The following is an 11,546-nucleotide window of genomic DNA, read 5'->3' on the forward strand; positions in this document are numbered from 1 at the left end:
GGGGGGGGGGGAGCCACTATTTAAAGGCATCCTCCCATTTAAGTGAACAGCCATTTGACTATGAATATCAGCCCTTACTGATATTCAGTCAGGCTTCCGCAGTGGCTCATTTGATAAAGAATCTGCCTGCAATGCAGGAGACCCAGGTTCGATCCCTGGGTCGGGAAGATCCCCTGAAGAAGGAAATGGCAACCCACTCCAGTACTCTTGCCTGGAGAGTCCCATGGACAGAGAAGCCAGGCAGGCTACAGTCTGTGGGATCGCAAAGAGTCAGACACGACTGAGCGATTAACTTTCACTTTTTCATCAGCCCTTACAAAGTGTGTCACTATTTTCAAAGAATCCGCTCATGAATGAGCTGTTAGGTCGACAATGATGCCTATTCTGAATTTGGACATTTGTGGCTTCTGTCTGCCAATGACTTACCCCAAAGAGTTTAATAAAACAGCATCTCTGCCAGTGAGGAAGTGACGTACTGCTGGAAAGGTGAAAGGGCTGCTCAGGAAGAATATGAACACAATATGAAAACTCCAGGGCTTTCTCCAAAACAAGCAGCCGAGAGGAGGCCTGGGGAACCTCAGGATGGAGTTGTCGGGGTGGGCCAGGGGGAGGCCGGGCCAGGCATCCCGGGACAGGACGGGGCGTGAGGAACATGGAGTCCCAGATAAGCGGGCGGAGGGAGCCAAGGTCGGGGCGCCCACAGTCCAGGCCGACCTGCAAGATCTCCTCTGACTTGATGATGGTTCCCCCGTAAACACACACTTTGGCCCCACGCGGATACCCTCTCCTGAGACTCAGAAAATACAACGCCTCATGGCCTCTATGCTCGGGATTCCCTGAGGCCCTCTGCCAGGGCCAAGGGAGATCTGGGCATGAACAGGAAAACACGCCCATGTGCGGGGAGGATGGCGTCTCCCCACCACACTGGGTGGGCCCCCCAGGAGGAGACAGCAGGCCCCACTCCCGGTTTCTGGGTAGCCTCGGCAAGTTACCCTCTTCTGCCCTCTTAACCAACGTCTCCTGTCTTTGAGACCCTATGGTCTGGGGCCAAGAGCCCTTTACCTGTTCTCACTCTCAGAGGGCAATGGGTAGGCTCACGACTAACCCATCGCTTTGACAGATCAAAGCCAAAGCCACTTCCCCTCCTGGGGCCCAAGAGACGATGCCTATTACGTCAACAGAGCCTAGGAGGGGAACGTGGTGATGACGGCACAACAAGGTGAATGGGCTGAATGCCACTGAAATGTGTAATTCAAAATGTACAACAGAAAATACATACGATTCAAAAACTGAAAAGATTCCTCAAAAAATCAGAGTCATCGCCATAGGACACAACCGCTCCTAGATATCTAACCAAGATAAACAAAAGCCTATAAAAACACTTTAATACACACATTTGCATACAGATGTTCATAGCAGCACTTTTCACAATGGCTGAAAAGTGGCTGAACAACCCCAAAGCCCATCAACTCATAAGTGGATAAACAAAATGTAGTCTATCCATTTGCTGTCGTTCAGTCACTAAGTTGTGTCCAACTCTTTGCAGCCCCATGGACTACAACATGCCAGGCTCCCCTGTCCTTCACTATCTCACGGAGTTTGCTCAGGTCCACTGAATCAGTGATGCTATCCACATGAGGGAATATTATTCAGCCTAAAGAGGAATGAACGTGGATGAGGAACAACAACATGGATGAACCTTGAAAACATGCGAAGTGAAAGAAGCCAGTCACAAAAGGCCACACGCTGTGTCAGTTCAGGGACACGAAAAAATCCAGAATAAAGACAGAGGAGATGAGGGCTTGCCTGAGTGGGTGATGAAAATGTTCTGAAATTGTGGGAATGGTTGCCCAATTGTGGATATAGTAAAGCCACTGAATTTGTACTTCAAATGGACGAACTTTATGCTGTTAAATTATATTCAGTAAAGCTGTTAAAAGACAAGAGGCACCCAATTCACAAGAAAAGTATGGCTTTTCTATCAAAGGTGGCCAAGCAGACCCTGCACCTTCTATACAAGTTCAGTTGCAAAAGCAGCACTGTGTCCCCCATATTTTAATTCTGCTCAAGTCAAAACTCTGCCACTTCCCCCCAAAATCAGTAATTATAGCTCTGGTTGCAGTTGGTAGGACAACCTCCACTCTATCTGCACAAGCCACTTATACGTACCAGTCATTTTGCTCCGAGAGTTTCACGAACATGGACTTAGCTCCTGTTCCATGAGTCCCTCCCTACACTGCACTCCCTCGTCCTTCATTCTGTGACACTGAACACAAGCTCCAGTTTCAATCCAGAGCTTAAGATTTCATGGTCACAGGGCACAGAATACTTTGACTGAGGACACCTGCAACAAAGGTTGGTCTAAGTGATGCACACAGTTTAAGATTCCAGCTCACACAGGGCCTGGGCTTCCCTGGTGGTTCAGACAGTAAAGAATCTGCCTGCAATGCAGGAGATGGCGGGTTAGATCCCTGTGTCGGGAAGACACCCCTGGAGAAGGGAATGGCAGCCCACTCCAGTATTCTTGCCTGGGAAAATCCCATGGACAGAGGAGCCTGGCAGGCTATAGTCCGTGGGGTCGCAACAGTCAGACTTGACTGAGTGACTAACACCTTTCACACAGGGTCCAGGGGAGAGGGGACCCCTCTCGATCTGTGTGTGACTATGGTCCAGGACCTCAGAGAAAGCAACCAATTTAATAGAGAATCAGCAGAGAGGAGACCATCATCAGGCAGCAAAAAAATCTAACCAGGTCTCTAAGCACCAGGAGAGTATTTTCTAAGACTGTCAAGGTGCACCACCAGGGCAAACAAACCACCCGAGAGGTGGGGACGACACACCCAGCTTGAGAAGCTGCAAGGAAGAACGCACAGGAGGCCAACTGGGGGCCACTTCCCGAGCTGAGTGTTCAGGGTGCTGCCGAGGCTGGGTCACAGCCCTGTCTGCCAACTCTGCAACACCTGACACCCACCTTACTCTCGAAAATGCCCCCAGGGGCTCCTCCAACACACTGTAGGATAAAGACGTCTAAAAGAGATTCTCAATTGAATTTAATAAAACCTGAGCAGCTGGTATGTCACAGACACAGCCCGGTTACATGACGTGAATTAGGCTGACACAAAGAAGAGGTGGGGATGGGGCAGGGGGGTCGGGGCAGAAAGTTCCTGACGCGACACAGAAGGCCCCCCAGCCACCACAGCCTCACTCACACACCGCACCGCCTGGACAGGCCCACAGGGTGGACACCCACCCCCCTGGCGGATTCAGCCTGCATATGAACCCCTGGGCAGGTGTGGTCGCCACGTCTTCACCGCACGGGAAACACCGTGAGCTCGGACAAGCACCAGCCCCCCATTCCCCGAGGGAGAGTCTTCTGTCTTGGTTTCACCCCCTGAAAACCGGGTAGAGCGTCTTCAGTTCAGTCGCTCAGTCGTGTCTGACTCTGTGACCCCATGGACTGCACCACGCCAGGCCTCCCTGTCCATCATCGACTCCTGGAGCTCACTCATCTCATGTCCATTGAGTCGGTGATGCCAACCAACCATCTCATCCTCTGTCGTCCCCTTCTCCTCCTGCCTTCAAGTCTTCCAGTCTTACCCCTCTGATACAGCTCCCTACCCACCCACCCCGCCTTGCTTACCGCTGTGAAGACCAGAGACCAGAGAGGCGAGACAGAGGTTAAGGTCTCAGACAAAACTGGGTTCAGAACATGGCAGGTGAGTGACTTAATCTCTGTGGGCTCCCTTTTTCCCCACTGCAGGCTGAGACCAGTCCTGGTTCCGGTCACCTCCCAGCGATGGCAGGGTGGGGAGGAAGGGGTTAACACCGCGGTGCCCGGAGCGCGGCTGGCACACCAGTGCTGTCATGAGCACCTTCTTCATCCGTGTGGGATCTTACCAGCAGCCCCCGTGCGAGACGCGCCAGAGGGTAAGCAGGTCCTCCAAACAATACCTGTTCTAGTCTATGACGGGGTTCCGTAGCTGACTAAGCGCTGTGCAAACACGCGGTTTAAAAAACAAAAATAAGCTTATTGTTTGACGTATTTCCCTCTGCACCTGTTTAGATAGTTGCAGGTTTGAGGACTACTGCCTCAAAATAGGTAAACTGACTTAAAACTATTAAGAATATATAAATACAAGGAAATGAACTGTGTGAAGAAATGGACATACACATTATAATCAGTATTGAGTTTAGAACCACTGACTTTTATTTCTGGATCTGTAAACATCTCGGGTTCCACGGAGCTGACGGCCGCGGGGTCTGCGGCGCGTGGGTCCGGGGCTGGCCGTGGCGGTGACCCTCCTGGTCCCCGCTGTCCTTTAGGAGCCGGGACCCGCTCGGGCGCCCCCTTCGCAGGTGATGGGTCAGATGGCTCACCTGTGAAGGGGGCTGTGGGCTGAGACCACTCCACCCAGGGGCCTCTTTGCCTGTCTGGCCCTTGGGCCCAATCCGGCTGTTTTAGGAAACGAGATGCTCTGTTTCACCTGCTCTCGGCAGGGCGGCCACGCCCACCATGAACCCCGGCAGAAAGCGATGCCCAGTCATGAGGCCGCTTTCCTCCTGCCAGGAGGTCTGGACGCTCACAAAGCCCTGTGGTTTGTTTTGCCAAACTGCACATACATTGAATGGAAATGTTTGTTTTCCATGTCCCGCTTTACGTCTCTGCAGACAAGTGATTAAAGAGTAATTTCAAGGTCATTTTTTCCGCTCATCCCCTCTAACCTGGTTACATCACGCTGCTCCACTTCCTGCCTTTTAACTTATGTTTCTGTCGGCGTATCATCCACTCTTCTTTGTTGACCTTTCCGTGCACAGCATTGCTTCAAAACCCTTCTTCAAAGGAGAGGTCAGTGTGAAATGTCACTAGGAAGAGTGCCAGATGGCCAGTGGCCAGGGGCACCGGCTCCAGAGCTGAGCCTACCTGTGACTCGGGCGCCAGAGGCAGGAGGCTGGACCCCTGGACCTACCGCCGGCCACACCCACACCCAGAGAAGCCTGGTCCACCCGCCCAGACCCCCCGGGACCGTCCATCCAAGAGCTGCTCACAGAGCACCCACTGCACGCACGCACGCACACACACCCTGTTAGGCAATGCAGGCGACAGAGAAAGCTCTGTGCTCCCTGTTCTGGAGGTTCGTTTCACAGAGAGAAAGGATCTGTTAAAAAAATGTACAGAGGGAACACGTGGGAGGACTTCCAAAAGGTGGAGGTGGGAGAGGCTGGAAGAAGCCAGTAAGGTTACTGCACAGAAGAAAAGACGGCTGAGACGGGGCAGTGGGGGAGGATGCACTAAACCGCTGATACTGGAGGCAAGAGATGGAAAGGCAGCCAAGGAAACTGATGTCTCAAGCCCGGGAGACCAAGGACCATGAAGAGGCAACGTCAGCAGTACGTTTTCGGGTGCAAAAATCTAAGTTTCTGCATTCCAGGTGAGGGTGAGACCCACACAAGATGCTGTGACCTGCCGTTCTGGCTCCCCAGTCCCCTCCGCTCTGGTTTATAAAATACAAGTGATCGGAGGCATGTGACAGCCATGTGGTAGCCACACAGGGGCCCTGAGCAGCGGACTCCCCTGACGTGGAGAAAGGGGTGTGACTCCGTGTGTCCCCTGGGGCCCCACCCTCCCCCCTCCAAACAAGGCCAGACCACAGGCGGGACACCACTCACCCCAGCCTGTCACGTGAGCAAGGACAAGTAATGGCTCAGTGTAAGTGTGCCCCAAGTGTATCATGACTTCGTTCCAAATACCGCCCGTAAATTCTTTTTCAGTATTAAAAAAGTGAATACTAAAATGGATCCATCGACTGTCTACAACTCAAGTTTCTCTTCGTGTCCAAATTTAACTGGGCATCCGACCAGTCTTCTTATTTGCTCAGCCTGGTGACCCCCAGCCTGGTGTCCGCGGCCCAGGCCTGAGCACCTCGCTCCCACCCCAGACCCTCCTTGCCCCTGACCCTCAGCTCTGACCCACAGACGGCCTCTCTGCAAAGGCCTTGCCCCCCCTCCAACATAGTGTGCATGGAGGACGCCCCCATCACAGACCCAGAAAAGGACAGAATCTGCAAGAAAAGGGAAAACTGCCAAGTATATGAAATACATCGGGGAAACGGGTGGGGGCTCCTGAGAGCACACAAGTGGGTCTAATTAGGAAAGACTGGCTAAAAGGGAGCAGTTTCAGGAGGGATGAAGATAGCTGCTAAGAGCCTGGCATCCTCTCCAGTTGGCTTAATCACAAAGAAATGGGTCCTTGGCCGGCGGCCTGCATCTTCGCAGCATCTGCGGGGAACCAACCCCCCGGAACGCAGCCCACGAGGGTCAGCACTTGGGTGGCTCGGCCAAGCGCCTGTGGCAGCTGACCAACGTCTGCTGAGTGAGCGAATGAGGGAGTGAATGAGTGAATCTGGACTTCTTGAAGAACCTGTTCAATGAAATTTTAAACTCATCAAAAAATCCAAGTCTAGGGTAAATCTTCCACTCCCTGGCATACCTCACCAGGGCAGCTGATATTCTTTGCTTTTTAGCCAGTTTGTCAGCTGAGAATTATTTGTACTACGAGTTACAAGCATCTGTGCTGGGTCTAAACCAAACAAACGAACCCAAACACCTGCTCGTCCACCCGACAAAGCACCTGTTAGGATTCACACGCAGAGCCGAGGGGCAAGGCCACCCCCTCCCAGACAAGAGAGAACCTTGGTCCCAAAACGTTTTTTTTCCTACGGTCCTTTGTGTGACCATTGTAGCTGGTCTTTAGTTACGGGAGAGCCTAATCAAACAAACATCTGAGAACACCACAATTTTCTTATTTATACATAAAAGTATTATTCAACCCTGTTCCGATTTCCCTTGCTCTGGCTTGGAAAGTGTCCCAAGGACGCCCTAGCCAAACAAAAAACTTCAAAAAAAAGAGGACGACATATATTTTTAAAAGAGGGTACTGCACACTGTTTCCCAGATAAATCCCTGGTGTATTTTGAGTATTTTATAAAGAAACTTTGGCTCTGCAACTATGAACTTCCCATTCTGCTAACAGACCGATAACTTAGGGTTTACAGACACTTTCGAACCTGGACAGTGGACGCTGGGTGGAGCCCTGGGATACAATTCACCTGGTGTCCGGCAAACCTGCTCTCACTTCTGCTGCTAAACGTTCAAGTATTTCATGATGGGGTTAAAAAAAAAAATGGCTAAAAGCAAGTTTAATGTACAAATCAAGCCAAAGGTTTTTCATACCAATGTCTGAAGAGTTAAAATTCAAACGGGGTCTATGCTGTTAGTACAGTAACGTGTCTTTTCAGACTCAGCCCAAAAGAACCGATCTCTGTCCTCGCATGGGGGACACAGGTGCCAGCTCGGGTCATCCCCCTGCTGCCTGCAACCTCCATTCTGAGCTGGACATACACGTTTATCATTAATTTTCAGCAAACGTCATCAAGGCTCTGTGCTGCCTAGAGCTGCAGTGAATAAGAGCAAACATTCGCAGGAAGGGCCGAGTCAAGGAAAACAAGACTCTTCGATGGGGGGAAAGGCCCACACAACCGCCTCAGTCCATCTCAGGGCTTGGTCATGCACCATGTCACTGCTTCCCGGGGCCCCCAATCCCCACTAAAGGCTAACAACACCGATCTCAGATCAGACCTACAGGACCTCCCGGGGCTGCAGGATGCAGGCTTGGAAGCCATCTGTTGGGGGTCACCAGCTCCCCCGTGCCACCAAGGACCCGTTGATGCAGGCACATGGTCTTCCCAGATGAAAACATGCCGGGTCTGTCAACATCAAGGAGTGAACAGAGGAAGGAAGAGTTCAGCCAATGGGAACCGGCACACACTGACCGGGAGCTGAGAGTGCAGCCCCCGGCCGATGCCTCCAGTTGGCCGCTCCCCCGACCCAGGCCCCAGACAGTTGGACAGGTAGTGTCCATCTGAAGGACGCAGGTGCTGGGCTGGAACCCGGGTCCATCCGGGAACACAATTCCTGCTCCTCCCGCCTCCACCCTGGTGGCTCTGGTGGGAGCCACCCTTGCCCCGGCTGGTCACCTCCACTGCCAAATCTCTTTATCGATCCTGTACGTGCGTGGTAGTCGCTCAGTCCTGTCTGACTCTGTGACCCCATGGACTGTAGCCTGTCAGGCTCCTCTGTCCATGGGATTCTCCAGGCAAGAACATTGGAGTGGGTTGCCATGCCCTCCTCCAGGGGATCGTCTGGACCCAGGGGTCGAACCCAGGTCTCCTGCATTACAGTCAGATTCCTTACCCTCTGAGCCACCATGGAAGCCCAATTTAAATGCCAAGATGAACCTTCACGAATTATCAACAGAGCAACACAAGGTCAACTCTAGAATTCAACTGCAATTCCATACTTAACACAGTCTGCTCTCCCGAGGCCTGACACGGCTAAGGTGCAGTGATCCTGACAGTCAGACAGGGCCCCGCACCTCTCCTCTGGGCTGCCCCCTCTGCGGCTGACTCTGCTCTCGTGCTGACCTGGCGACAGTCCAGCCCGTCTGGGTCAGGTCAGAGAAGTAAGAATGGGGCACTGACTGTAGGGGAGTGGACGGGGGTGGAGGACGCCCTGGAGACAGCCAAGGAACCTTCCAGACTGTGGTTCCGAGAGCAGGCTCCTCATTCAGACCAGAGGGCTATGCCCAGCTTGCTTCAGGGGGACCCCAGGGTGTGAACAAGATGACTCGGGTGGGCGCCATGGACACCAAGTGTGTCCTGCTCCCCCAAAGCCCACACAGTCCTGACTCAGAGTCCCAAGAACAGAAAGAAGGGTATCTCAGTCACACGGGGCAGCTCTGGCCAGAGTCCTATCCCTGGGGAAGCTCACAAAGCACGCTTTGTACAGGGGCCTGTCCCATGACAGCATTCCCAGAGATTCGCGACAACCCCGGCCACACGGGCCAGGACAATCACATCCTTCTAACGTCCACTTTTCCTCTTCCGCCCCCGCTCCTTCTGGGCCTGTGGGTGACCAGCCGCGGAAAGCACTGTGCTTTCTTCCTTTACACTGAGACCCTTGCAAGTCCTGACGAGGGCCCAGCCCACCATCAGGGAGGGCCAGGAACCCGGGGTCGCCTCGCCCGCCGGGTCACCTCTCTCTCCGTTGGCACTGCCAGACAGGGCGCTCCCAAATCATCCCCTCCCAGCCCACTGACGTGCTCTCCTCCACCCTAAACAGAAGCCGAGCCTTCTTAGCGGTTTGAAGACTAGCAGTTTCCCCTCTCCTGTAACACAACCCTTGTCAGATTCTGCCCAGAAAGCAGACATTCGAGACATCTGAACCACAGCTGTGCAATCGAAGGCTTCTTGCAGATCTGACCATCTGCCATCCTCTGTCTCCGCTGACGCTGACGCCACCTTGACCCCACAGCTGAGTGTGCACGGCCTGACGCAAGGGTGTGTTATTTTCACACGCACGCACCTGCATGCCTAAATAGGCGTGCTCGGCCATCTCCGATCCTGTCCACCAAGGCAAAAACTAAAGGACCTTAGGCAGAAAGCCCGCCCTTCAAGGGGCTCCTGGAAGTTGAGACCCAGGAAAGGCAGCCAGGCGTCCCGGGGTCTGTCTCCAGGCTGATTCACCCCAGAGGAGCAAAGACTGAGGAGCAGCGGTGGATGGAAGGCGGCCTGGAGGCAGAGGGAAACCCATGTGTGGGACACGCCTCTCGCCTGCTACTACTTCCTGTGGCACCTCGAGGGCCCACCCACACTAGGAAAGCGGTGATTCTTCAGTATCCAAGTCTGGCAGTCCATGTGGATGCCGGTCACCAGGTGGGGTGTTTTTCTTGTGTTTTTTTTAATAACAGCCACTCTGCTCCTTCTAGTCGTACAAATCACCCCACTCTACGTTTCTGGGCTCACACAGGCCAAGTGGCACTTCTCAATCAAAACCTTCACCAGCGTCCTAACTCGAGAGCTTCTGTTTTCTGCTGCATCGGATTTGTACTGTCCCTACTTTTACACTGTGGACACTACACTGCTCCATGCAGCTCTTTAGTCTCCACTATCACCCATTTCCTGCTGAGGGCTGGAACCCCTAAAGTGAGTATCCTGATTCGATCTCTTTCAAACCCAGAAGCAGAGAGCGTGGCCCTGAGGTCAGGGGTCAGGGTTAAGACTTGCTCAGGGTCACTCCATCTGTGGCCTGGCCAGTGGCAAGGAGGTCTCTGGACTTGCAGGCCCCTCAAACTGCTGGGGAGGCCTTCCCCGGGGCATGAGAGAAGAGTGTGGTGAGTCCCCAGGCGGGACCCCAGGACGAGGCAGCAGGGTCAGGGGGTTCCAGCCCCAGCCCCTGCGGCCCTCATGACACCACACCTGGAACCCAAGACATCCACGACACTCCTCTTCCTGCCACAAGTCAGCCCTCGGCCCGGAGACGACCCGCGAGCAGGCGGGGGGTGGTCCGTCCTCCTCCACAAGCAGTCTTCACACGTTAACACGTGTCTCCTCGCTGGCTGCTGTCCTGAGCTGTCAAGACCGGGCCCCCTCAGTGGACGGACATCCCCTCCACCAAGGTAACAAGTGTCAAAAAGCAGAGGGATTATTCAGGGCCCAGCCACGAGGTCTCACCCATGTGACGCGCTGCTCATCCTAACACCTGGTGAGACACATAAATAATGTCTCCAGACACAGAAGAGAGGAGGAAAGCTGTTTATAAGACACTTTGCATGAGGCGCCAGGAATGAAATCTGATTTTGCCCGAGAAACAACACCGTGGTGACGATATAAAAGAAGCTACTAATGATCATGGGATCAAGGGCAGGGGTCAGTCCCCCACCTCGACCCCCACCAGACCCTGCCACGGACACTGCCGTCCACAGCCCTCCAAGAACATCCGGTAATGGCTCATGGTTCTTTACAGAAGTGATCACAAGTTCCAAATTTTAAAGAAAAAACATCAATGATGTTTCTATGTACGATTTAGCCTTCCAATGAACACATGGATTAATGAGCCAGATAATAAAGCAAAAATAAAACCCGACTACAACTGAATGTAACAATACTCCACTTCCACCACTGTGCCCCTTGCTATCTCCCCGGGAGGGGGGGGAACATTTAAACTGAAGAATTATTCCAGTATGGCGTCTCCACAGCACGTGCAGTGAGGAAACAGGCCGCCTTTAAAGCTTGCTGAGAAGAAGCTGATCTGCTTGGTGGCCAAGCTTGCCTTTCATCCCCCAACACAAATCCATGCACTGGGCAAGAAGCTCCCACCTGGACGGTTGTCAAAGACAGCCAAGCTCCCCTTGACCATTCAAAGGCCAGTGACCAAGGCCACACCCCTGGGGCCTCAGGGCTGCCGGGGGAGGATGGACCCACACCTGAGCACCAGTCCGTTCTGGAAACTTCCTCCAAGGCCGACAGAAGGAAACTGCAGGGGCTTCGCACCTGCACGCCCACCCGGGCCTACGCCCCACCTCTCCAAGTGGCATCCTGGGCTGAGGTCTCAGGAGCAGGGGGCCCTAACACCGTGCCTCCCGGCCCACCCCAGGTCCAGCAACACCGGACCCGTAACAAAAGGTCCTGATAGCTCCTCTTCCATTAAGA

This window comes from Bison bison, unplaced genomic scaffold, assembly GCF_000754665.1.
Source record: "Bison bison bison isolate TAMUID 2011002044 unplaced genomic scaffold, Bison_UMD1.0 scf7180017864056, whole genome shotgun sequence".
Taxonomy (NCBI): Eukaryota; Metazoa; Chordata; class Mammalia; order Artiodactyla; family Bovidae; genus Bison; species Bison bison.